At 34.0% G+C, this 26,171-nt stretch overlaps 1 pseudogene; it reads left to right on the top strand.

Moving 5' to 3' along the window:
- Nucleotides 1-1,537: 1,537 nt before the first annotated feature.
- Nucleotides 1,538-26,171, top strand: LOC125865522 (subtilisin-like protease SBT3.6; annotated as a pseudogene).

Genomic DNA, 26,171 nt, shown 5'->3' with positions numbered 1-26,171 from the left:
AGTCTCGGAATAGAATTCTGTCAGTTCCATCAGCTCTAAAATGTGGAATTTGGTCTAGGAATGTTGTCATTTTTTGATTCAGAGTTGTTTCGTGAATTGAGGCCTTGAGCTGGAAGTTTAAATGAATTTAGACCTTGAGTTGACTTTGGTCAACATTCAGAGTTCGGATGTTCGGATCAAATTTTTGAGGGTTTCATTGGATTCAGGGGGAATATTTTAGGTCCAAGTGAGGTCTTGGTTGATTTTTTAGATGTTTTAGGGGTAATTTGATACTTTTATGCGTTAAGTTAATTTATTGTGATTTTCACGAATTTTAGGTAAAGGAGACCTCGATCTGTATTTTGATAGTTCCATTGAGTTTGAAACATCGAGTTTAGTTGGGTAGCATATTTGGTTTGTGTATTCAGAATTTCGAATGAATCCCGAGGGTCCATTTGGGGATTTTATGTCTTGTGTGAATTGCTGGTTTGCTGAGTCGGGTGCCTGTTAGTTTGTTCATCGCGATCGCGATACCCTCTCTCGCGATCGCATGGGATTATGTCTTGTTGCAATGACATATGATTAGTTTCCAGGTCATTAAGACTGTGTGAGGTCGAGTCGCAATCGCATGTGGTCAACATAATGAGTTGATTGGCTTACTCATCGAGATAGCGTGGCTTGGGATCGTGATTGCGATGAGGATTTGAGATGTGAACAATATGTGTTTTTCCAAAATCGAGGTTTCAACCCCATTTCACCATTTTTGTATATTGAGAGATTGAGGAGATTTCAAATTGCATTTACGAAATTCTTCGATTGGATAACGATTATTAACTTTCCATCTCTTTTACTCACTAATTATTTCATGATTTTAATGATTAGTTATTGGTTTTGATTCCAACTTTGAAGGTTTTGTAAGGTTCAAGGTTTTTGATAAGATGGTGATTTAAGATTGAGTTCAACTCTGTTTTTGGAATGTTTTTCATTGGTGAATTTCAAATTTTTTGGGTAAGACTATTTTATATAAAATTCCAGGTTTAACCATCATTTTTGGAAATGAGTTTTAAGGTCAATTTGGCTTCGATTTCTGAAATATTTGATATGTGTGTTGTTAGTTCTGATTTTTTATCGTAATTATCTATTTGAATAGATTGTGTTGAATTACAGACTCAATGGAAAAGAAAAATTCAAATACCGAAGTGATTGTTTGATTTCTTGAGGCAAATAGACTTCTTGACCTTGTTAAGTATATAGAATCTCGTATTTCTTTATTGTGTGTGTTGGGGAGTAATGAGAATTGACGAAGGGTTGATATTTATGGTTACATGTTCATACAAAATGATCTTAATGATGAAAAATGAATAATAAAAAGGCAACTTGATGATATATTGATATATGATGTGTTATGGATGTTTTGAGTGGTTATATTGACTTATTATTGATGATGTATCACAATAATGTTGTTGTGGATTTTATATTATGGAAATTGTCAATTTGTATGAACATGCCTATTTGCATTGATTCTGAAACACTGTGATGAAACCTATTGAGGATGTTAATGGGAATTGGTTTCGGCGATGTATATGGGAAATGGTTCTGGTAATGCCAATGGAAAATGATTCTAGCGATAAATGATTAAATCGATGGAAAATGATTTTGTAACACTCCGTAACTAGAAAGAAGTTAAAAAGTGAAAATAGTCATTTTTGGAAAGAACATAAAAATCTGGAAAATTTGTCAAGTATGTTTAGTTGGATTTTTGGTCAACTTCAAATGACCATAACTCCTAGCTCAGGATGAGTTAGGTGTGTTTCCAGATAGCGTAGGAAAGATCTTGGAATAATCTTTCCAACGCCGCCAAGTTTACGCGATTCTGAGTTCGTATGAGTGAGATATGACCATTTGAAGTTGGGTTGTTCAAATAAGGAAAGTCTAAAACCGGATTTTAGAAGGGTATTTTAGTCTTTTCCTTACCCAATTATTTTGATCCCTTTTTAGGATTTTAATTGGGGTCAAATTAGAATTTGGTCTGCTTAGAAAATTGGAAATCTACGCTAGGGCTTGGAGAAGGGAGAAAAGAGGAGAAAGAAGGAGAAAAGGCAAGATTCGTCGAGAATGTTCAAGTTTGATTGTGGATTTCACCAAGGATTCAATCCTACGAGGTATGTGAGATCACATAGCGTTGGGTTAGTTCACCTACGCGCCAAACATGTTTAATTCAGCGTGATTTTCGTCCAAAAAGATTGAGAATTTGATCTTCTTGAATTGTTTTCATTCTTGAATTTATATGGGATTGATGGATTTTCTTGAGATGCTTTAGCAATGTTAAGAGTTGTTTCGAGTTAGATTCTAGTGTACATGTTTTGGGTATCTAAATCTAAGAAGATATTGAGAAAAGGAATTGGGTTTAATCGAATTAAGGTCTGAAATCGAGAAGAAATATTCGTCAGATTCACCTGGGGAAGGTCTGGCATGGCGCGCCCCATCGTGCCAGGGAGGCTGGGGCGGTGCGCCTGCAGTGCGCTAGAAACGAGCCCCAGTAACTTAGGGGCTGGCACAGCGCGCCAGTAACACGCCCGGGTCGTCTGCCCCCACCCATTTTTCGTCGTTTATCCCGTTTAAGTCCTTTTAAAGTGTACTAACACTTCCTATTGATTCTAACTACTCAAAATGACTTCTAAACATCTAGAAATCATCCAGAAACATGAATCATAACCTTGAATCCATAAATTCAAATTCAATGAAAGTTAAGAGCCAAGTCTAGGAAGTTCTTGGAGTCTTTTCAAGAAGTCTTTCGCAAATGCTTTTAACTTTGTTTTTAAGACTTAAAGTTCAAGTTGAGTAAAGAGTAAAGAGTAAAGAATGAAGTTCATTTATTCATAGAGTATATGGGGGCTCTGTAATCCAAAGAGTTTAAAATGTTTTCACATTTAAGCAAGAAAAGGAAACCTTGATTTCCAAGATAGCCTTTGAGCTAGGTTTTTGAGCAATTATCTCAAATCATAGAAAGAAGTATGTTTTTTAAACATAAGAGCTCATATCATATTTTGGGAGTAGTATTGAGCATGATATTGGGGATAGTTCAGACAACTCACAGCCCCCATAAACCATGTAGCCACCATGGGTAGAAAATGGTCATACTTTTTAGATGATTCCTTAGTCTTTTTAGCATAGGCTGGTGGATCCACTTAGTAGTTAGGTTCTATACCCTCAGCAAGGTATATGACGACCCTGGCAGCATGAGGAAAAATGTTGTATCATCACAATAGCTCTTAAGTGATGGTTGTCGGTTAGAGAAACTCCCACATAAGTAATTGCATTCTCATATACACAATTTTATTGTATTTTTACATACATTTCAGAGTTATATTTGTATCTTTGCATACACACAGAATATTATTGTATTTCCAAAATACACAGAGTTGACATCCATGTTTTTAACAACTTTTCTTTATATTACACTTGTTTTAAACTGCTTTATATTGAAACGAGTTCCACTACAAAAAAAATTGTGAATTACATGGGGATTTTCCTGGGGATTAGTATGAAAATCCGCATGAAATTTATTTTCCTGCAAATTTTCATACTAATCCCGAGAAAAATCCCCATGTAATTCACAGTTTTCTTGGAATGTTCATTTAAGTTGAGTTGAGTTGAACCAGGTAAGTTCCTCAGTTCTTTTCAAGCTTATGTCTTGTTTTATAATTCCTCTCACATACTCGTACATTCAATGTACTGATGCCATTTGGCCTGCATCTTCTTATGATGCAGCCACAGGTAACTAGGATCATCATCCAGCGCATCGTTGATCCAGTTGAGCACTCAGAGTCTGTGGTGAGCCTCATTGCTTTTCGGAGGTCCCTTTCATTGCTTTCAGTATTATTATTAGTTCATTAGGATGTCGTGGGTCTTGTCCCAACATCCATCTCAGTTGTTTAGAGGCTTCATAGACAGTCAGATGTTTGTTCTTGAGTTTCTATTTCCTATTTTGATGATTGAGACTTGAGTTGTCATTTTGGCCAGTAAATGTTATCTTGATACATTCTAAGTGTTTATTGAGCAGTTCAGTTTACTTTTAAAGGTACTTTTCTTCCTGAGTTAAGTCTTCCGCTGAGTAAGTAAGTCAGGCCAAGGGTTCGCTTGGGGCAAGCAATGGTTCTCGAGTGTCAATCCCGCCCAGGGTGTAAGCTCGAGAAGTGACAGATTTTGGTGGGTACATGAACCTTGTGTGGTCCCATGGGTTCCGGCCTAATATTCAACGGATGTGTATCATTAAGACATACATACATTACCTTACTTGACATTTCATTGCATTGTACATCATTACCATTTGTGAACTTGTGAGTGCCTGTGGTGGAATTTATAATCGATGAACATAATACTTATATTGGTAATCCGTATACGTGAAAGTATTACTATTCGTACTATGTGTTATATGAGATATGGATTGTTAGGTTGAGCTGATTCTGTGCAGGTTTTAGTTGTAGAGGTTCAGTTAGAGTGTTAGGAGTATATATATTCAATATTGATTTACCTTGATTTAGTGATTTGCTCGTTGAGTGCCATGATGTTTGGTACTCATTCCCTTGCTACTACACTTGTGTAGGTTACAAGCTCAGGTTATTGTGATACTCCTTATTCTCTTCTATGTCTGAGACTTGTTGTGGAGAGTTGTGAGGTAGTTGTTTGTCTGGCACCTCTTGCTTCTTTATTATGGACTTGTTCTATTTGAGAAACAATAACATTGAGACTTGTATTTCTTTCGAATTTATTGTAATACATTAGAGGTTTGTTCACATGACCAGGTTTTGGGGTAATCAAGTTATGTTACGTTATCTGCATTTTTGAGATTATGATAGCCTTTCATACTGTTTCACTTATGCATTTTTGATTTATTTTGAGTTTAGGTTGACTTGTCTTGATGTGATAAGACAAGTGTCATCACGTCTATTTTTGGATCATGACATTCAACACTTTGAACACCATTTCATATGGATATAAAACTTGGAAATGTTTTACATTTTTGCGCACTTCTAAGTTTATTTAAGGGATAAGGTATAAAAACTCCTCTCACTCTCAAAATTTGTGTAACACACAAACTTTGTTGAGTCAACGAAATGTGTTAAAATGACACAACAAAGACTTTTTACAAGTATTTAAATGTACAAGGCTTATTTAAAATGTCTAAGAGAAAATCCGTGCCAACTTTAGATGTTTGTCCATGAATTCGACTACCTAAAATAAACTCCTTAATTTCATCCATTCTACCAAATAAAAGTATTCCTCAAAATAACTAAAAAAATTCTCAAAAATCATCATAAGTACATGTGCCGCTTTATATTTTCTAGAGAAAATACATAAAATCCTCCCTGAACTTGGCACCAAAACTTACTTTAGCACTTTAACTTTACATATAATTATTTACCCCCCTAATTTAATTTCAAGTGAATTTAAATCCACCTTAAGTTTATAAGACCAGTCTCACAATGGCAAGTGTATTCCACACGCATCATGTCATAGACACGTCACTGCCACGTCAGTGCCACATTAATAATTATTTAAATTTTGAGTTTTTTATTCCTTTTTTTGTTTTCTTAATTCAAAATTTTAGAAAGGAAAAAAAGAAAAAGAAAATTAATCCAAGATTATAAAAAAGAAAAATAAAAAGTAAAAAATTCTCAAAAAAGATCAAACTCCACAGATCCAAAATTCTCAAGACCATTTCACTAAAAACATTCAATCTTTAAGGCACATTATCAAAGTAAATACATAGTTATAACTAAAAAATTAATTTGAGATGAAAAAATTATAAATTTTTCACTAAAAAGAGTTTTAAGTTCGTCAAATCAATAAACACCTTCATAATAGTGATCTTGAAGCAATAATAAGTTGTTGGGTTTTTTTCATTTTTTTCGTTGTTCATCACATCTAAGAATAAGTGAGAATAATTTGAAATTATTCTCATTTAGTGATGGAAAATAAATGGGGGTATGAATGTTCCGAAGAAGGAGAAAGAAGGGGGAGAAAGAGGTTCATCGAAGAAGAAGAAGAAGAAGAAGAAGAAGGTTCATCGAAGAAGAAGAAGAAGAAGGAGGTTCATCGAAGAAGAAGAAGGTTCATCGAAGAAGAAGAAGAAGAAGAAGAGGAGGCAGGTGGTGGCTGAGACAGTGAAGTTTGAAAAAAGAAGAAAGAGGGGTGAGGATGGAGGGTTCAAAGAAGGAGAAATAGGGTGAAGGTGAAGGATTTCAAAGAAAGAAAAAGAAAGTGGGGAGTTCGAAAAAGAAAATGAGGAGGTGGTGTAGGTGGTGGTTGAGGGTGGCAAGGGGTGGTGGGGTGTGAGGAAGAAAAAGGGCTAGGGTTGTTGGTGGATAGGGGTGGTGGGGTGTGAGGAAGATGAAGAGAAAAATTTTATTGGCTAAAAAGAAAATAAAAGTATCCTAATTATTTTTTTTCTCTTTAATTTTTAACTTTTTACGCACTTTTCTTTTTTTTATTTGCCACATCAGCCATTAAGGGGGTATTTAATTCACTTGAAAGTTGTTTAGGGGGTATTTGAACGCCCGTGTAGTTAAAGTATTAAAGTAAGTTTTGCAGCCAAGTTCAGGGGGGATTTGATGTATTTCCTCTATTTTCTACCAAATCATGGCTTATCAATCTCACGTTATTTGATATTTGTATTTAAACATTACATCACTATGAATCAACTGTTCAATTACTACTCTAACATCAATATAATATGTCATAGGTTTCCATGGAAGCTAGATTCTAACCCTTGGATATGGGCTTTAATATTTGTTGTGAAGGACTAATAATTACATAGGTTAAGAACAACCCTTTCGTCGTCATGTAGTAAGGAAGAAGCCAAAAAAATGATGATGTATAGTTATAGACACAGTTTCTCTGGATTTGCTGCTAAACTCACTAGTTCTCATGCCAAACAAATTGGAGGTATATTTTTTGTTTGAAAAATACTTCATTATCATGCATTTGTACCTCATATACTAACACAAAATAAAATTTATAAAAAAAGATTAATTTTCTTGATATTGTTTTATAAAATAAAAATATCATTCTTCTCCTAGTTGATATATGTGTTTTTATTACATTTCAGAATTACCCAATGTGGTTTGAGTTATAAAAAATCCTCTTTATAAGACTCATACGTCAAGAAGTTGGGATTTTTTGGGTCTTTCTAGAAATTCTCCCAACAATCTTCTCAACAAAACAAATCAGGGTGATGGAGTAATCATTGGCATTTTAGATTCAGGTTTAATTTTCATCTTAATTAGTCCTCATATCTTTTCCCCTCATCCAAAATAATTTTATTATATTATTTTTTGCATTTTCTTTGGTATTTAATATTGTCAATTGGTCATAGACTCTCCGTTTGATTCAGTAGCTTTAGTAGAATCCTACTTCATTTACGTTTTATACTAAGTTTACACTTTTGGAGAATGATGGTGAACTAGGGTCATGTCTTCGGTTGAGGCTAGGGTGAGAGGTAGTAATGGTAAGTGGGTCACGGATTCTCCTAAACTGAGAGTAGGATTGTGGAACATAGGACCGTTGACAAAGAAGTCCATAGAGCTAGTGAATATTCTCAAAAAGAGGAGGACTAATATAGCAAGTGGTAGTGGTTAAAAGAAGACCAGATGGGTAGGTATCGAGGCTCAGAATGTGGACAGGTTTAAGTTGTGGTACTCAGTAAGGTCGAGAGATAGAAATGAATTAGGTATTTTTAGTTGTCAGAGACATTGTAGAGCAAGTGGTGGAGGTTAAAGGGATCAATGATAGGGTGATAACACTAAACTAATCGTTAGGGGGTTAATTCAAATGTTATTAGCGCTTATGCGCCTCAAGTGGATGTCAAAAAGTTATTTTGGGAGGATTTGAATGAGATAGTGAAAGTTATACCAAACTCTAATAAGATTTTCATTGGTGCAGATTTTAATGACCATATCATGACAATTTCTAGTGGCTTTGGTGATATTAATAGAGGCTTTGAAGGCTTTGGTTTTGGGGAGAGGAATGGAGGTGGAGCTTTGTTTCAAAGTCTTGCTAAAGCTTTTGAGTTGGTAGTTGGTAGCTCGTGTTTTTCGGAGAGGGAGAACCACTTGGTTACCTTTTGTACCACGGTAGCTAAGACTCAGATAAATTACTCACTCCTTAGGAAAGGTGATAGATGTCTTTGTAAGAATTTCAAGGTTATTCTGATTGAGAATCTTACTACCCAATACAAACTTTTGATGATGAATTAAGAGATTCAGAGGGAAAGGAGGAATAAGACCTTATATAACTAATCAAGGATTAAATGGTAAGTCTTGAGCCCTGCCATTTCTTAAGATATGGGGGACAAGTTGATTGGTATGGGGGTTTGAAGTAGAAGTGGGGATGTGAACAACTGATACGCCTAAATTACACTATCCCAAAAGAAGTATAAGTGGTCGTTGCCTAATAAAGAACCCAACTTGTAGGTTGAGGTCGATCCCACAAGGAATATGGTTCAGACTTAAACTTAACTCACAATTATCTCTTTTAAGTCAAACTATTTCCGAGAAAAGTAAACATGGGGCGTTTTGTAAGTAAAGTAACAGATTGTTGATTTGAATGATTAAGTAACAAGTAAGCAAGATTCACGATTTGAGATATCAATATAAGATCGAAACTAGGGCATCTGTGTTCCCCACAAGCTCTTAACGCAGTAATCCAAATAACAGTAATCTTATCCTAGTGTTTAACATGCAAGGCTGGTAAGTTATGTATCCCTAAGTGACTGGTATTCATCATAGGAACTTTCACTCACGACTTTGTAAATCTACGAATGTGTGTTTTACTAACCCTTACCTTTACTCCAAATTAGTCATCGTGTCAATTTAGTTGGGTCTTCACCCTCACTTCAATTGATTAAAGTCAGACTATTAAATAGCAGCAAATCCTTAACTAAATCTCTGTTGTTAAATATTTTTCTCATTCATTACCCTCTTGGTAAGGTCAAGTAGGAACGAGGTGAGTTCTAACGTTGCGCACAGCTAGAAAGACTTCTAAATGAAAAGATTAACAATACATGCATAAACACTATTCAACAATTACTTAGTTATTATTCATACGTTGTTAATTGCTCATGGTTTCCACAACCCTAGTTGTGGATTTAGCTACTCATGATCTCAAAAACACAATTAAAATTTATTAAAATAAATATGCTTGTGTTAATCATAGAAATTTAAGAACAATAACTAAATTATCTTTTATACAAATAAATAATAAAGGGGAAGAAAGAATAAACCACAATTCTTCAGCCTCCACGGCAGCTCTTCCAAAGTTCCTAAGCTATAAGAAATTTTATAGTCTGTATTATTTCTTGGTTCTTCGCTCCCTAAAGAATAATTTTTCATGCCCTATTTATAGATATGGAAACCCTAAATAAAATAATTGAGATCAAGACAAATTAGGAAATCAAAACTGAAAAGAATTGGATTTCGTACAGTACGCGTAAACACTAAATCGCCTTATTTTTTGGTTGCCGCTGATGCATGGTCTTTGTGACACGTGTCAGCTGCAATTCGTTGTTTTGCTTTCAATTTATTCCATACTAGTAAAATTACCTGCGCTTCGTGCGGGAATTTAATATCATGGAATTTATAAAATAATACTTAAAACCTATCGATCATTAAAACTAAAACACTATATTATCTTACATACAAGATTACGTAGTAACAAACATTAATAATGTAAAGGAAAATGAAAATTATTACATCTCATCATTTATCCTTAATAATATAAGCATAAATCAATTAATGTAAAAATACATACCAGGATCTGTAACATAAGCAATGGTGTCAGTGAGCCACGCGAGAATTTAATATCATAGAATTTATAAAATAATACTTAAAACCTATCGGTCATTAAAACTAAAACATTATATTATCTTACAAACAAGAATATGTAGTAACAAACATTAATAATGTAAAGGAAAATGAAAATTATTACATCTTATCATTCACTACAAAAGAAGTGTGAATTAGATGAAAATTTTCCTAGGGAATAGTATGAAAATTCGCAGGAAACTTATTTTCCTGCAAATTTTCATACTAATTCCCAGGAAAATCCCCATGTAATTCACAGTTTTCTTGTAGTGATTTATCCTTAATAATATAAGCATAAATCAATGACTGTAAAAATACATATCAGGATCTATAACATAGGCAATGGTGTCGGTGAGCCATTCAACATGAGCAAAGTATACAAATATTTAATTGTGAAGAAGAAGAAGTGGTTCAGAATTTTTGTTGTTTTAAAATTAAAATGAGAGGAAATCCCTCTATTTATAGACAATAAAGGGTAGTGTGAAAAAATGTTTATTGTGCCTTATCGAAAAGGTTACAACTATTTGGAAAATTTGCAACCCTTTGGAAAGGTCACAACCTTTCATAAAAGTCACAACTTTTCATTAAAGTCGCAACTATTCATGAAAGTCACAACTTTCATAAAAGCCGCAACTCTTCATTAAAGTCATAACTTTTCATGAAAGTCACAACTTTTCATTTATGTCACGACTATTCATGAAAGGGGAAGACTAGTTTTGGAAATAAATAAATTTTAAGAGAATTTTGGTTTATGGTGGCGTCACGTAGACAAGCCTAAGGTTCTCTTATATATATATATATATATATATATATGATGCTTATATATACATAAATATTAATATTATATTCAATCATTTCCATTAAGCTACCTGTTTGATTTCCTTCTATGATTTCTTATTTTTAATTTATTTGTGCTCCAAATTTCTTCATCTTCACACCATTTTAATCTTAAAAATAAAATACACAACATAAGAATAACTCATAAAATTTATGCTCAAAAAAGGATAATTAAAAGATTAAATATGAGGTAAATAATGATTAAATATGTATAATTTTAGCTTAACATCAACAACATATGGGATAAGACAGCTAGTTGCATTAGGGAAGCAACAACAGAGGTACTAGGGATATAAGGGGTAATAACTTCGGTGGTCATCAAGAAGATTAGTGGTGGAATGTAAAAGTCTAAGCCAAATGAAAGCAAAGAAGGGTGCATATACGAAGTTAGTAGAATGCGCAGATGAGGAAGAAAAGAGGATGCTTAAGGAAATCTAATACACGGTGAAGACAAAAGCTAATTTAGATATTACGGCTACATAGATGACTACTTTTAAACGCTTATATATCGATCTAGGGGAAAAAGATATGGATAATAAATTGTATAGGCTCGTGAAAACAAGAGAGAGAAAGGCTCACGGTTTGGATCAAGTGAAATGTATCAAGGATAAGGAACGCAAGGTGTTGGCGGAAGAGACAACTATTAAGCAAAGATGGAAAACATACTTCCACAAACTCTTAAACAAAGAAGGAGACCATGACATTGTGTTGGATAAATTGGCGCGCTCCGAAAGACTTTGGGTGTTGTAGGTTTTTTAGGGTTGAGAAGGTTAGACGTGTTATTAGTAGGATGAGTAAAGGAAGAATGATTGGACCTGATGATGAGATTCCGATGAAATTCTATAAGAGAACATATAAGGTAGGTGTGAAGTCATTGACTAGGTTATTTAATGTTATTTTTAAGACGACAAAAATGCTCAACGAATGGAAGTGAAGTACAATGGTTTAATTATACAAGAACAAGGATGATATTCAAAATTGTAACAATTACAGAGTATCAAATTGCTAAGTCATTTTATGAAGGTTTGAGAGAGAGTGGTGGAGATAAAGGTAAGGAAAGGGGTGTCCATTTCTGAGAATCAACTTGGATTCATGTCAGGGCATTCGACTACTGAATCATCCACATTGCACGGATATTAGTGGAGAAGTATAGGGAAAGGAAAAAGATCCTTCATATGGTGTTCATTAACCTTGAAAAGGTCTATGACAAAGTTCCATGGAATGTTTTTTGAGGTGTTTCAAGGCTAAAGATGTACCGATGATGTATATTAGGCAATAAAAGACTGATATGATGGAGCAAGAACTCGGGTTATAATGGTGGGAGAAGACTTAGAGCATTTTCCAGTTGAGATAAGGCTACATCGGGGATCAGTTCTTAGCCCTTTTCTATTTTCCTTGGTGATAGATGAGTTGACGCGTGGTCTATTCAAGAGAAGGTTCCTTACTCTATGGTACTTGCGGATGACATAATATTGGTTAATGAGACCAAAGATTTCAAGTTGAGCAGGACCAAAATGGAGTATTTGGAGTATGAATTTAGTGTTGAGTTGGATGAAGCAAGAGTAGAAGTAAGGCTTTCCACACAGACTATTTCCAAGAGTTAAGTATCTTGGGTATGTACTCCAAGGTAGTGGAACAATGAAGATGAAATGAAAGCTTGCCTCTAGAGGCTTTTGTAATCAGAAGATACCACTTCAACTTAAAGGTAAATCTTATACAATAGTGGTAAATTAGACTATCCTTATTGTATGGGTTGAAGTGTCGGTCAGTCGAGAATTTACATGTTTAGAAGATGAATGTTGCGGAGATGGAGATGTGAGCAAACTAGGAGCGACAAGATTAGGAATGAGACTATCCAAAAAATGAGGAAAGCGAGACTGAGATTGTTTGGACATGTGCAAAGGAGGTTCGATGACGCCCTAGTGAGGAGGTGCGAGAGGTTGGTTATAGGGGGTACTCGGAAGGGTAGAGGTAGGCCGAAGAAGTATTGAGGAGAGGTGTTTAGACAAGACATGACACAACTTCATATTATAACGGATATGACTCTAGATAGGAAGGACCGGAGTCGTGCAATAGGGTAGAAGGTTATAGTAGGGGTGAACTATTGTCTTGACGTACATAGGTTTAGGATTGTTAGTGCATGTCGTAGTATTAGTCGTACCCTCGTAGTTCTTGTCATACGTTGTGTATTGTATTTCGATTATTCCACTATTTTATTGTTGTTATTGTTTTTTTCTTGTAGACTTTACATTGCTTTGCTTATTATTGGCTATGCTTTCTTCATTGTTTTCTTCTTCTTTTACTTGGGTTTGTGCACTAGAGACGAGAGTCATTCAGAAATAGTCTCTCTACCTCCTCGAGATAGTGATAAGATTTGTGTACACTCTAACTTTCCAAGACCTCACTTAGTGGTATTTCATGAATGGATATGTTATTGTTGATGTTTGTTGTTTATGTTTATCTATTAATTTGGAAAGTAGTATTATCAATAATAGAACAATAAGTCTATATTCCAAAGCTATTTATGAGAAGAAAAAAAAACTAATTACTTTAGCTTGTGAAAAAACAATTGATGTTACTACTCAAGGGCACTTATTATTTCAAAAAGTATGTACAAACAAGTTTTAAATAGTTAAGTTTATTGTTTGTTTTCTCAAGATATGAATGTATAAAACTTATATCTTATATTACAAATTAGTGAATATTTTACACCACATCTGCCTAGAAGTTAAACTCTAAAAAGTATTAAATGTTTTTATAGGTATATGGGCAGAATCAGAAGCTTTTAATGATAATGGGATGGGTCCAATTCCATCTCGATGGAAAGGTATTTGCAAATCTGAAGGAAATTTCAATGCTACAAATTAAAACATTGTAACAAAAAAATAATTGGTGCTCGTTGGTACATAAAAGGGTTTATGGAAGATATGGAACTAAACCAGACTATGCTCGAAAAAATCATAATTTATCAGTTATAGTTGCAAGTGGACATGGTTCTCATTGTGCCTCAACAGCTGCTGGTTCTTATGTTAACAATGTAGAATACTATGGTTTTAATATGGGAACAGTACGAGGAGGAGCACCACTTGCACGATTAGCTATTTATAAGGTATTATTGAAGTGTTGATTCATCTCATTTAGAATTTAAATTGTTAAAGATATCAATCGCACTAGCCATAATACATAAATATGCTCTTTAACTTGATCTTATCTGACATCGTCTATGTTTTATAACTTTCGGTGTGCATGCACAATTAGGTACTTAAACTTGTATAAAGTTAAATAAGTAGACACACGCGTTGTACATGGCAATCAGTGTACATTATACATGGCATAATATGTTGAATATTGCCAGTTGACGGGCACAATCAGTTACTCACAGCTTGAATTTTATTATTGTAAAGTAAGAACCCGTTTCGATCTTACACAATCTCGATCATTCACTTGTTGCTTGCTTCAACTACACTCTTTACTTAGCACTCACTCTTGTTTTTCTATCTTGCTTACTTGCTCTGAGCACTTGCTATCCTACTTGGTTGATTACAACTCAAATAAACCACTTCTACTTATATGTGGTGATGGAAGAATCTAGCTAAGGATTTTGCTACTATATTATAGAATGTTCTTCTAACTACCTATTTCTAGAACTACCTTTTCTAGAACATCTCTAGACTTTTCTCTCTAGAATACTCATTCTAGAGATCGTCCTTTATTTCTTTATAACTCTTGAATGTTCTTGATTCTTCTTTGAAATGTCTTTTATATTAATTAAGTTGGTGATGATTTCTTAACACGCCCCCTCAGCACCAACTTTATTTTCTCTTTCAATCATTCCAAGCGCTTCTCGAAATCTTATAAACTTCATGTTGTCCAGGTTCTTTGCCAATATGTCTGCTATTTGCTCTTTGTCTTGATTTGCTTCATCTCAATTTCTCCTTGAAGAATTTTTTCTCAAAAAAAATGTTGTACTTCCACATGCTTCGTCCAAGCGTGAAATACAAGATTTTCAGCCAGACGAATAGCTGACAAGTTGTCACAATATAGTGGTGATCTTAGGCATATTTATATGCCTAAGTTGTCAATGTTTGCCCATGAATTGATTGAAGTAATGAATGATCTTGAGTCTATTAGCTTGATTTTGTCATACTTGCTATGATTATGCACTAATACATATGATTAGAGATTTCAGGAACTCTCAAAGAAATTGGAGGCAAATTGAAGAAAAGAGATGCAAGAGAGCATGAAAATCGGCTAAGGATGAAGGTCCCAGGGCCAGGCGCACTTCTAGGCACGAGGCGCCAGGGGCCAACATTCAGCGACCTTTCTCAGGCACTCTGAGAGGCGCGACGCGCCAAGGCCAAACATTTTGACGCCTTTCTCAGGCGCCCTGAGAGGCGCGGCGCGCTAACACTGATACAACTGGAGCATGTTCGTGGGGAGATAGGAGGCACAACACGCCAAGGAAATTCTGATATCTTTTGATGGTTCATGCAAGTCTTTCATAAGTTACTTTAGCCATGTGCTCTCTTGTGCTGCCATCATACCTGCTCGATATTCTGCTTTCGTAGTTGAAAGTGAAACAATTGGTTGTTTTTTGCTGCACCATGATATTACGGTTGATCCAAGATTGAAAACATATCCAGTGGTTGATCTTTGAGTATCATGGTCACCAACATAATCCGCACCACAATATCTCATTATCTTGCAAGGAGCTCCTTTCATATATAATAGTCCACAATCAAAAGTTCCTTTCACATACCTTAATATTTTGTTGATTGCTTTCAAATGAGGCTTCTTTGGTTTCTGCATAAATCTGCTAACTACTCCAACTACGTAGGCAATATCTGGTCTGGTCAATGTTAAGTAGATAAGACTACCGACAAGTTGACAATATATTGTCTCTTCCTCCAAGTCATTGCCTTCATGGGAACATAGTTTTATGTTAGGCTCCATCGGTGTAGAAGATATCTTGCAGCCCATCATTCCATATTTTTGTAGTAGATCTCTCGCGTACTTTTGTTATCCAAGGAATAATCCATCATTTGTTTTATAACCTCGAGACCAAGGAAGTGTTTTAGTTCGTCTAATTCCTTTATTTGAAATCACACCATTAAGTTTCTTTTACTTTGATTGATCTCATCAAAGTCCTATGATGATTAAATCATCCACATAGACTAATCTAATAGATAACCTTCCTTTATGATCTTTTACGAATAATCCTTGACCATGTCAACCTCAGCCAGTGCCGCATTTATATACTTACTATTTTGGTGTTTTGGTCGGGTGAATCTTCGTAGTTGAGGAGTTTCTTGTACTCCTTCTTGTAACTCTTTTGGAGTTTCATGAATTCCAAGTTTTCACGTGCTCTTATTTTCTCCATTTGAAGATATCTCTTTTGTATGCTATTCGAGTGTTTCACACACCTCTTATTGTAATTCTATCTTACTTCCTTGTTCTTTTTCTTCAAGCTTATGTTGTAGCTTTTGATGTAGTTCTATTGAATCTGGTAATGTGACTTCTTCATACCACTATGATGATGCTTCATCAAATACGACATTTCTTGACACATATGTCTAATTTGTGGTAGGATCACAACAGCTTCATCATTTTCTTTGTTCGTCGTATCCAATAAAAATGCAACAAACAACTTTCTTATCAAACTTATTGCGAAGATGATCTGACCCGAACACATAGCACACACAATCAAAACTCAAAAGTGGCTTACACTAGGAATCAACTTTTTAAGTTTCTCAAATGGTGAGATGAATCTCAATCTTGCTTAAGGCAGTCCGATGGTGATGTGGACAACAGTCATCATGCATATTCTACTCAAAACCTTGTTGGTACATTCATACTATGCAGCATACTTCTACATATCTCTGCCAGATGTCTATTTTTTCTTTCAGCCACTCTATTTTGTTGTGTCATACTTGGCAAGTCAATTGTCGTCTTATCATCTTCTCTTTAAGATAGTCATTGAACTCTCGTGACGTGTATTTTCCCCCATTGCCCGTACAAAGACATTTGTTTTTTCTTTCAATATCATTCTCCATAGTATATTGAAATTCTTTAAACCTCTCAAATACTTCAGATTTCTCTTTTTAGATATAAATCCATACGTACCTTGAGAAGTCATAAATTAATGTACCATGTAATAGTAACCAATGATGGAGGACTGCTTCACTGGTCCAAACACGTTTGAGTATACTAGCTCAAATGGCTCATTCGCTTGATACTTCGATTCTCCATAGGGAAGTTGTTGTATTTTCCCATATTGACATCCAACACATATGGTGTCTTCTCTAATCTCAAGTTGGGGAAGACCTTTTAATTTAGACCGTTGCATCATGATTTTTAGTTTGTTGTAGCTCACGTGCTTAAGACGTGTATGCCATAGATCAGATGTTTCAATACTCCACATTTTCTCAACATAAGTTGTCTCCGTTTACATGACGTAGATTGATTCTAACCTTCTCCCTTTCATGATTGGTGTGCTTGTAACTTTTAAGTTTCGATATACTTTTATGCCATTTGTCTCAAACAAGACATAGTTACCAGAATTTGTTAGTTGCAATACAGATAATAAGTTCTTCTTCATACCTGGAACATGTAGACATTTTGAAGTTCCACTTGTCTTGAACTGTGATGAGGTACGAACATCATCTTGCCAATATGAGTTATTGTCATTTTTGAATTATTTGCAGTCACCACCTTTATATTCGATCATGTTGATGAGCTTTTTCTCATCACCATTCAATGATTGGAACATATTGAATCAATGATCCAATCATGTTCATAATCGGCCAATTTCTCATTTACAATTGCAAGTGCAATCTCATCTTCTTTGTTAGAGTGACAAGTGACAAGCTCCTCTTGTTGGTTAGTTTCTTCAAGTGCATAAGAGGTTTCGAAATGTTAAGCTTCTTCTTTATCTTTCTTGTTTTGGGTAGAAGTAGCTACATTACCTTCAACTTTCTTATATTAACAATATTTGACATAGTGTCCTTTCTTTCCACAATTATAGCACTTCTCCATTTTCCGTTTGTTGAAGCTTTGGTTTGCCTGTCGCTCACTTTTTTTATGTTGATTCTTTTAATATCCGCCTGAACATGAGTTTCTTCTCTCATCCCTTTTTCGATAGCCTTGCTTTTTGCTAAAGAGTGTCTTATCTTCATCTTGTATAGAGAGGCTTGATAATGGCTTCTTCAAATCTTCTTCATTTGCCAACAGATTTTTCAAACTCATATAAATTTGATTTTGTGGTCCACCCCCGTGTGATTATAATTATGCCTTTCTATCCGACTTTAGACCATGAACAATGATTCTCATCATTCTTATTTCCGTGATAGCATTCTCAAAATCTAATTTTGTTATTTCATCAAATAAAGATTTTACTTTTTAGAAGTTTGGCTGATCGTCATATTCTATTGAGAGATTGACAAAAACTCATTTTTAAGCCTTTGTAATCTTGCCTCATTCTTCTTTGTAAAAATGGTTGCCAATGTGTCCCAAGCTTCTTTGAGTATCTTGGCATTCATAATCCGTTATAGGAACTAATCTTCGATTGTTATCGTGAGAATATACATGGCATTTCCATTTTTGGCCTTCCACCTTTTTGTTGCTTCAGCATCTGTTGGTGGTGTGGTGTCTGATCCACCAGTGATATCCCATTTTTCCTGGCCAAGAAAGTAATATTGCATTCTCTTACTCCATGATTCGTAGTTGCTTCGTTGAGCTTCTCAATGCTATTGAGAGTGCTTGCAAAATCCACCATTGATTAGTGCTTCGCGATTTGTAGCCTCCGACAGTAGCTTGTAGGATCTCCTTTCCTTTGAGTTGCTACTGTTCTTTATCAATCTGGATCTAATACCACTTGTTGAATATTATCGGTTGACGAGCACACTCAGTTACTCACAACTTGAATTTTATTATTGTAAAGTGAGAACCCACTTCGGTCTTATAATCTGGATCACTCACTTGTTGTTTGCTTTAGCAACACTCTTTACTTAGCATTCACTCTTGTTTTTCTATCTTGCTTACTTGATTTGAGCACTTGCTTTCCTACTTGGTTGATTACAACTCAAATGAACCACCTCTATTTATAGGTGGTGATGGAAGAATCTAGCTAAGAATTTTGCTATTATATTCTAGAATGTTCTTCTATCTACCTATTTCTAGAACTATCTTTTCTAGAACGTAACATCTCTAGACTTTTCTATCTAGAATACTCATTCTAGAGATCTTCCTTTTATTTCTTTATAACTCTTGAATATTCTAGATTCTTCTTTGAAATGTCTTGGATATTAATTAAGTTGGTGATTATTTCTTAATGTAATACACATGGGATATTGTGTAGTACACTAATTATTAAGTAGGACACGTGTGTTTACTTGTTCAATTTTATACAAATTTAAATGTCTACTTATGCACACATAAATTGAAAGACTTAAATGCCAAATAAGGCCAAATTAAAGAGAACATTTATGCACTATGTCATCACACTAATATGTTGTTTTGATTATTTTATATAGATCAGACACACTTAAAGAAATATATGTGGCAATACTTGTACTAATTTAATTATATTTTGAATAGATATGTTGGAAAGATGGTGGAACAGCATATTGTAATGGTGCTGATGTTCTTGCTGGTATTGATGATGCTATAAAAGATGGAGTTGACTTATTATCAGCATCTATTGGTACTTATGGTTCTATAAACACTGCTGATGTTAATGAAGAAAGTATTTGGGGATAGGATCTTTTCAGAGGCGTATCCAGGATCTCAAGAACATGGGGGCACCATTATCTTCAAAATATACAATTAATTCAATTATATAAATTTTACAGTGAGAACAAGTTGACGAGCAAGTAGGTAGTAGCAATATTTATATAGTAATATATTAGCAAAAAACATATTCACTTACAATTGTCCTCGACGAGTTTTCATATTTTGAAAACGGTCAGTAATGGCGTCATTACTTACATTTTTAAATATACTACGCTCTATATAGCAAACTAAACAACCATTCAAAAGATCTTCATCCATCATATTACGCAAATCATTCTTTATATACTTCATTGATGAGAATGCTCTTTCCACGGTTGCGGTAGCAACATGAATAATCAAAGTTAGCTTCACAAGTATATACACAAGTGACCAAGTTTGATCTAGTTTTGTCTCTATCATCACTTTTGCAAGATCCTTGATTCCCTTCAAGTTGAGAAACTTGCTATCACACTTTTGAGCATAGACAATAAAATCATCAAGTTGAAAATTGAGTTCCCGAATCTCTTTATCACCAAACTCACTTGGGTAGTACTCGGCTAGTTTCATTATCTTATCCTTGTGAAAATTAGCAAATGAATCAACCGGACTCAAACTAGTCATACCGAGGAGCAAGTCACTAGTCACCACATCAAAACATTATTGAGTTTTTGAAGTGTCAAATCAATGACGGCATAAAATACTTCCACACGAAAGTGATGCAAATATCAAATATTGTACCTCTTATGCTTCGACTTCCCATTAGAGTAGTCTTCATTCATTTTGGGAATTGAAATTCCATGTTTACCACAAAATAAGCTAACCTCATCCATCATAGAGTCCCATTCATCCTCTCTCATCATTTGCAATCGTTTCTTTGAAAGGTCAAGCAATCCCATAGCATTAACGATATCTTGATCTTTCTTTTGTAAAACTTTAATCAACTCATTCGTCAATAGCAACACCTTAAACATCAAGTGCAACATAAAGACAAATTCAAATTCATGAATCTTGCTCAAAATATTTTTCGCCGCAAATCTATCAAGATGATATGGACAATCACGTTTCATATCCTTAATCACATTAACAATTGAAGAAAACAGAATCAGGAAATTGTTCAAGGTTTTAAAATGAGACCCCCAATGAGTATCACCCGGTCGTTGGAGGCCACGTTCTTGATTCAAACCTTGCCCTGTATGAACTTCTCCAAATTTAAGCAACTCTTCCAACTTATCTTCTTGATGTTGTCGAAGTGAATCTCTGCGTTTAAATGAAGCTCCAATAGTATTCAAAATATTAGTAAGAGCATAAAAAAAATTATTCACATCCGAATTCTTTTTGGAAAGACCTACAAGTGTCACTTGCAATTGGTGAGCAAAACAGTGAATAGAATATGCAGATGACGTATCTTGTAAAATCAAAGACTTGAGACCATTTATTTCCCCTTGCATATTACTAGCCCCATCATAACCTTGACCACGTATTTTGGATGTACATAATGAGTGATCCAAAAGCAAAGAATAAATTGCCTTTTTTAATGATTGAGAAGATGTATCATTTACGTGGACAATACCCAAGAATCGCTCTATCACCATTCCACTTTTGTTGACATATCTCAAAATTAGAGCCATTTGCTCCTTATGAGAAACATCCTTTGATTCATCAACTAATATTCCAAAATAATCACCGTCCAAGTCTTCAATGATAGCCTTAGTTGTTTCTTTAGCACAAGCCTCCACAATATCTTTTTGAATTGTCGGACAAATCATCATATCATTTTGTGGAGCATTACCTAATATTACTCTTCCCACATCAAAACTTCTATCCCCATACCATTTCAAAAGTTCAAGAAAAGCACCCTTATATTCGGAACCTTCACTTTCATCATGCCCACGAAATGGAAATCCCGATGTCAAGAGAAATCTTGCTACATCAATTGAGGCATTTAAACGCATCCGATAATCACTTCTTGCCTTTTCACTTTGCTTGTCAAAAGAAGATTGGATCGATTGTCGTTGGTTTTTCAAATCTTGCATCCTATTGAAACATTTATGATGGATACTATTTACCTTACCAACATGTTTTTTGAATCTTTCTAAAGCTTTGTTCCAACACCTAAAACCATCTCTTGTAAATGAATCTCCGGCATTTCCACGACTTTCAAGTTCATTCTTGAACAAATAACAACACAAACAAAATGCCGCGTCTGCTTTAATGCTATATTCCAACCATTGAGATCTTCTCTTAAACCAAGTTGGTCGAAATTGACGCATTTTTTCTCCAAACTTAGTTTTAGGGAAGATATGATCAACAGGCTGACATGGCTTTTTTTGAATGTAATACCTCCTTACCGCATCTCGAATATTAGGACCATAAGATGAAATAGGCATTCGATCTTTGGGATCTGCTTCAAGAGATTTAAAATCAAGCATATTATCCATATTTGAAAGTGGAAAAGAATTTGTATGTCTTTGAACTTCCGGAGCAACTTGTGAACTCACAAATGGTTGATTAGAGCTAGAACTTGGTTGGCCATCTTTTGGCTTTGGTAACTTGATGAGAAACTTATCCATTTGTGATTTGATGAATTGATTGTAAGAATTATTTTACCTACAAAATTAAATATTCACCCTTCTATTCAATCTTATAAAAACAAAATAATTTTTAAAAAATATTAGCACAAATAACAAGTTTACTAATAAAAGAATCACAATTATTAGATAACTATTTAGAAATCAAGAAATTCTTATAAATTTAAATATTCAAGCAATCAAATAATGGAACCACTTCATAAATCAAGAAAAACATATAAAACAAATGAAGTACATTAATAAATAATTTTTTTTTTAGATAACATACCTTGTTACTTGTTCTCAAATCTCACTTCTACTTCACCATGAACAACAAAGTGGAAATGTGGAATGAAGCCAAAAGAAGAACAATATGATGTCTTTACTCCTTTTTACCTTTTAGTTTAGGGCATTGAAAAGTCAAAAGAAAAAGTTTTAAAAAATAAATAAGAAAAACGTCTAAATAAAGAAGGAAAGAAAAAAAGAAAGTAAAAAATATAATTTGACTTTATTGACACTTCTAGCTTAAGGTCTAGACATAGCTAATGCAACCTAAAAATATGGGTATTTGAACCTCTTTTTATTTATAAATTATTAAAAAGATCTATGAAAAGTGGCACATTTTGTTATATTAATTAAAAATTAAAAATATTAATGTGGATAGAAAAATTTGAACCACAAATCTATAAGTTATGCACCCCCTATTTGTACTTACTTATCAATATACTAGAGTATTCTTTTTAACCTTGGGTTCACCAAAACAAATTAAAAAGATAATTAGAAAAATAGTAGTATTATATAGGGGTTAGGAAGGGGAGGATGGGTGCATGTGAACCCCCTCCCCTTCATGTACATACGCCTCTGGATCTTTTCATGCAGTATCTCATGGCATACCTGTCATTGCTGCTGGAGGAAATAGTGGACCTGACTCTAACACAATCAGTAATACTGCTCCATGGGTTATAACTGTGGCTGCTAGCAATTCAGATAGAGAAATTGTTACTCCTTTAACACTTGGAAACAACAAGACAATACTAGTAAGCTTCTTTTTTGTTGTTGTTGTTGTAAGTTATATGATTATATGTTCAAGTGTTAAAATGAAATGAAGGTTCACTAGTCAAATAGTGTAATAATATACAAAGAGATGTCAGCAACACTCCTTCGTCTGAAAATTAAATTTTGGTTTAATAAATATAGGGATAAGGCACAAGTACCCCTAAATTATGACCGAAATTCCAGAAACACGCCTTAATAAACTAAGGTTCTATTACCCCCTGAACTCTTCTTCTTCTTTTTTGTAATTTTGTACACCTTTTGGTTTATGTGGCACACTTATTCGGATGCCACGTCAACCAAAAAAGAGCACAAACTTACAAAAAAAATGAGTTCAGGTGGTAATATGACCGTAGTTTAGTAAGCTGTCTCTGGGATTTCGGTCATAATCTGGGGTACTTGTATTATCCCATAAATATATATATATATATATATATATATATATATATATATACAAGTATTGATACCTTTGAAATAAGTTGAAGGTTTAGTCTAGTGGTTGCAAAAAATCTTTGAGGTTACGTGTTTAAGCCCTACTAGCTTCATAATTATTTCTTTACTATAATCATTGATACCCCTTAATAAAAATCCTGGCTCCGCCAACAGGTACTCATTACAAGCACAAACAATAGAAGAAATTAAAAATGTCTCAAAGTATTTGCTAGGAATCTGTTAATCTTTTTAGGAAACTATTTTTTTCTTTTAATTTTTTGTTCTTCTGTTGTACATTCTAGAATAGAGTTTAAATTTATTTAATTTGTTGACTAATTGTAGGGTCAGGGAATGTTTAAGGAGGAAATATTTGGTCCTTTGATCACTTTTGAAAATATAACAAAGTAAGTGAAATATATATATCATCCAATATAGTTATACAAGATAATAATATTTGTATATATTTGCAGTTCTGAAGAAATTAAATCTCTTACCTCTGAAGTTAAAGGAAACGTTGTGATGTTTTTCTTTCAACACCAAGAAGATATAGCTGTGTCTTTGAAAATTCTAAAGACTATTGGGGTTTTGGCTTTCATTGTTGCTAGTTCCCCTTTTATTCAAATTACTATTGGTGTTTCTTCTATACCAATTTTTTATGTTGATTTGGAGCAAGGAAATCAAATATTTGACTATTTTCAACAATGTCAATCCAAGTAAGTAAGCACATATTCTCTAACTCTTATCTTCATATATTTATACCACTAGAACATTAATTTGTTGTTTATCAATTTGCAACAGTAACAAAGATCCTACAATTAAATTGGGTCGATCTGAAGTGAGTTGAGGGCCATGATGTAGTCCTAAAGGTGCCTAAGTTCTCATCAAGAGGCCCCAATGCTTTTGCCCCAGAAATTTTGAAGGTAAATAATATATATACAATTATATGTTGTTTAAAGTACTAGTCAAATTAAATTATGTCACTTAAAATTGAAATGAATGTAATAGTAACCTTAGAATTTCATATTATCACATGAATAATGAGTTCAACACTAAAAACTTGGTCGTTTGATTTGAAGACAAGAGATGATAAGAGTAATTATGTTGGAATTAGTTATGCCGAAATTGGTTATCCTGCTATTAATTCTTAAGTGAATCTTTGGTTTTTTCTATTTATTTTTGCATAATTTCTAAGAATAAGTTGTTTGTTATAGCCCGATGTTGCAGCTCCAGGTGTAAAGATACTTGCAGCAACTCTTCCTCCCAAAGGATACAATGGATTCCAACTCATGTCAGGAACATCCATGGCAGCTCCTCATGTCTCAGGCATTGTTGCACTCCTTAAAGCTGCACATCCTCATTGGTCTCCTGCTGCTATCAAATCTGCACTTGTAACAACAGGTAACTAATATGTAATTAGATATACTTCATTGTCGTATATACTATTATTACCTATACTTTCAAAATATTATGCATATATTTTACCACTAATTAAGAGTTTCCTATCATATATTTAAGAAAATACACACTTAGATACATGTATTTTTGCTACCGGATACACAAAATAAGGAGTGAGGCAAGCGAGATTGGGGAGGAGGCGAGCGAGATTTGTATGTATCTCATATACATGTGAATCACAATAGATACCCACTAGATACATACATACATACATATATATATATATATATATATATATATATATATATATATAGTGTGTGTGATTTGCATGTATCTGGTGGAAGAGTGGCGAGCTAGATAGTAGAAAGGCGAGGGAGGCGAGCGAGATTTATTATGTATCCCAGATACATGTGATGTCACTTGGATACAGTGTATATAGAACAAATTATACCTAATTTTGACCTCATTATGAGATACATGTATCTAGACGTATCTGAAGGGACAAAAATCTGGTAAGATACGTAATATTACAAACTAGTGCATATCTGAGTAATTAGCTCCTAAGCTAGTGAGATTTATGTAAGTTCTCATCATTAATATTAGATGAATTTAAGTTATATATGTTGATACTCTGATAGTATATAAAATGCTTATATAATCCGTACAATTTTACTTGTTATAGTTCTAAATTACAAAAAAATCTAATAATTTTTTTGAATTTTGTAGCATGGAATGAGGACACATATAAATCTGAAATATTTTCAGAAGGAGAAGGAAATAAAATTGCTGATCCATTTGATTTTGGAGGTGGTATTTGTAATCCAAATGGAGCAACAGATCCTGGATTAGTCTATGATATGGATAAAAATGATTATTCGAATTATCTTTGCAGTTTAGGATATAGTAATGACAAAGTTTATAATGCAACTACAGAAAATTTAACTTCATCAGGCATTATATGTCCTAATGAAGTACCATCTAGACTGGATTTAAATCTACCTTCAATATCTATTCCAAAAATTCAGTTACTATCAAAAGAACTGTTACAAATGTTGGAAATGTCAACTCGATATACAAAGTGATTAAACCTCCAAGAAATACTGTAATTAAAGTAAGTCCACACATCTTGAAGTTCAATTCAAAAACAAGGAAAATTTCATTTGAGGTAAAAATCACATCTACTCATCAAAGAATGAGTAAATTTACCTTTGGAAGTTTGGCATGGAATGATGGAAAGCATTTTGTTAGAATTCCAATTGCTGTGAGGAAACAATAA

Source organism: Solanum stenotomum, chromosome 5, assembly GCF_019186545.1.
Source record: "Solanum stenotomum isolate F172 chromosome 5, ASM1918654v1, whole genome shotgun sequence".
NCBI classification, from domain to species: Eukaryota; Viridiplantae; Streptophyta; class Magnoliopsida; order Solanales; family Solanaceae; genus Solanum; species Solanum stenotomum.
The sequence above is the reverse complement of the archived record's forward strand: the minus strand, read 5'-3'. Positions and strand labels throughout refer to the sequence as shown.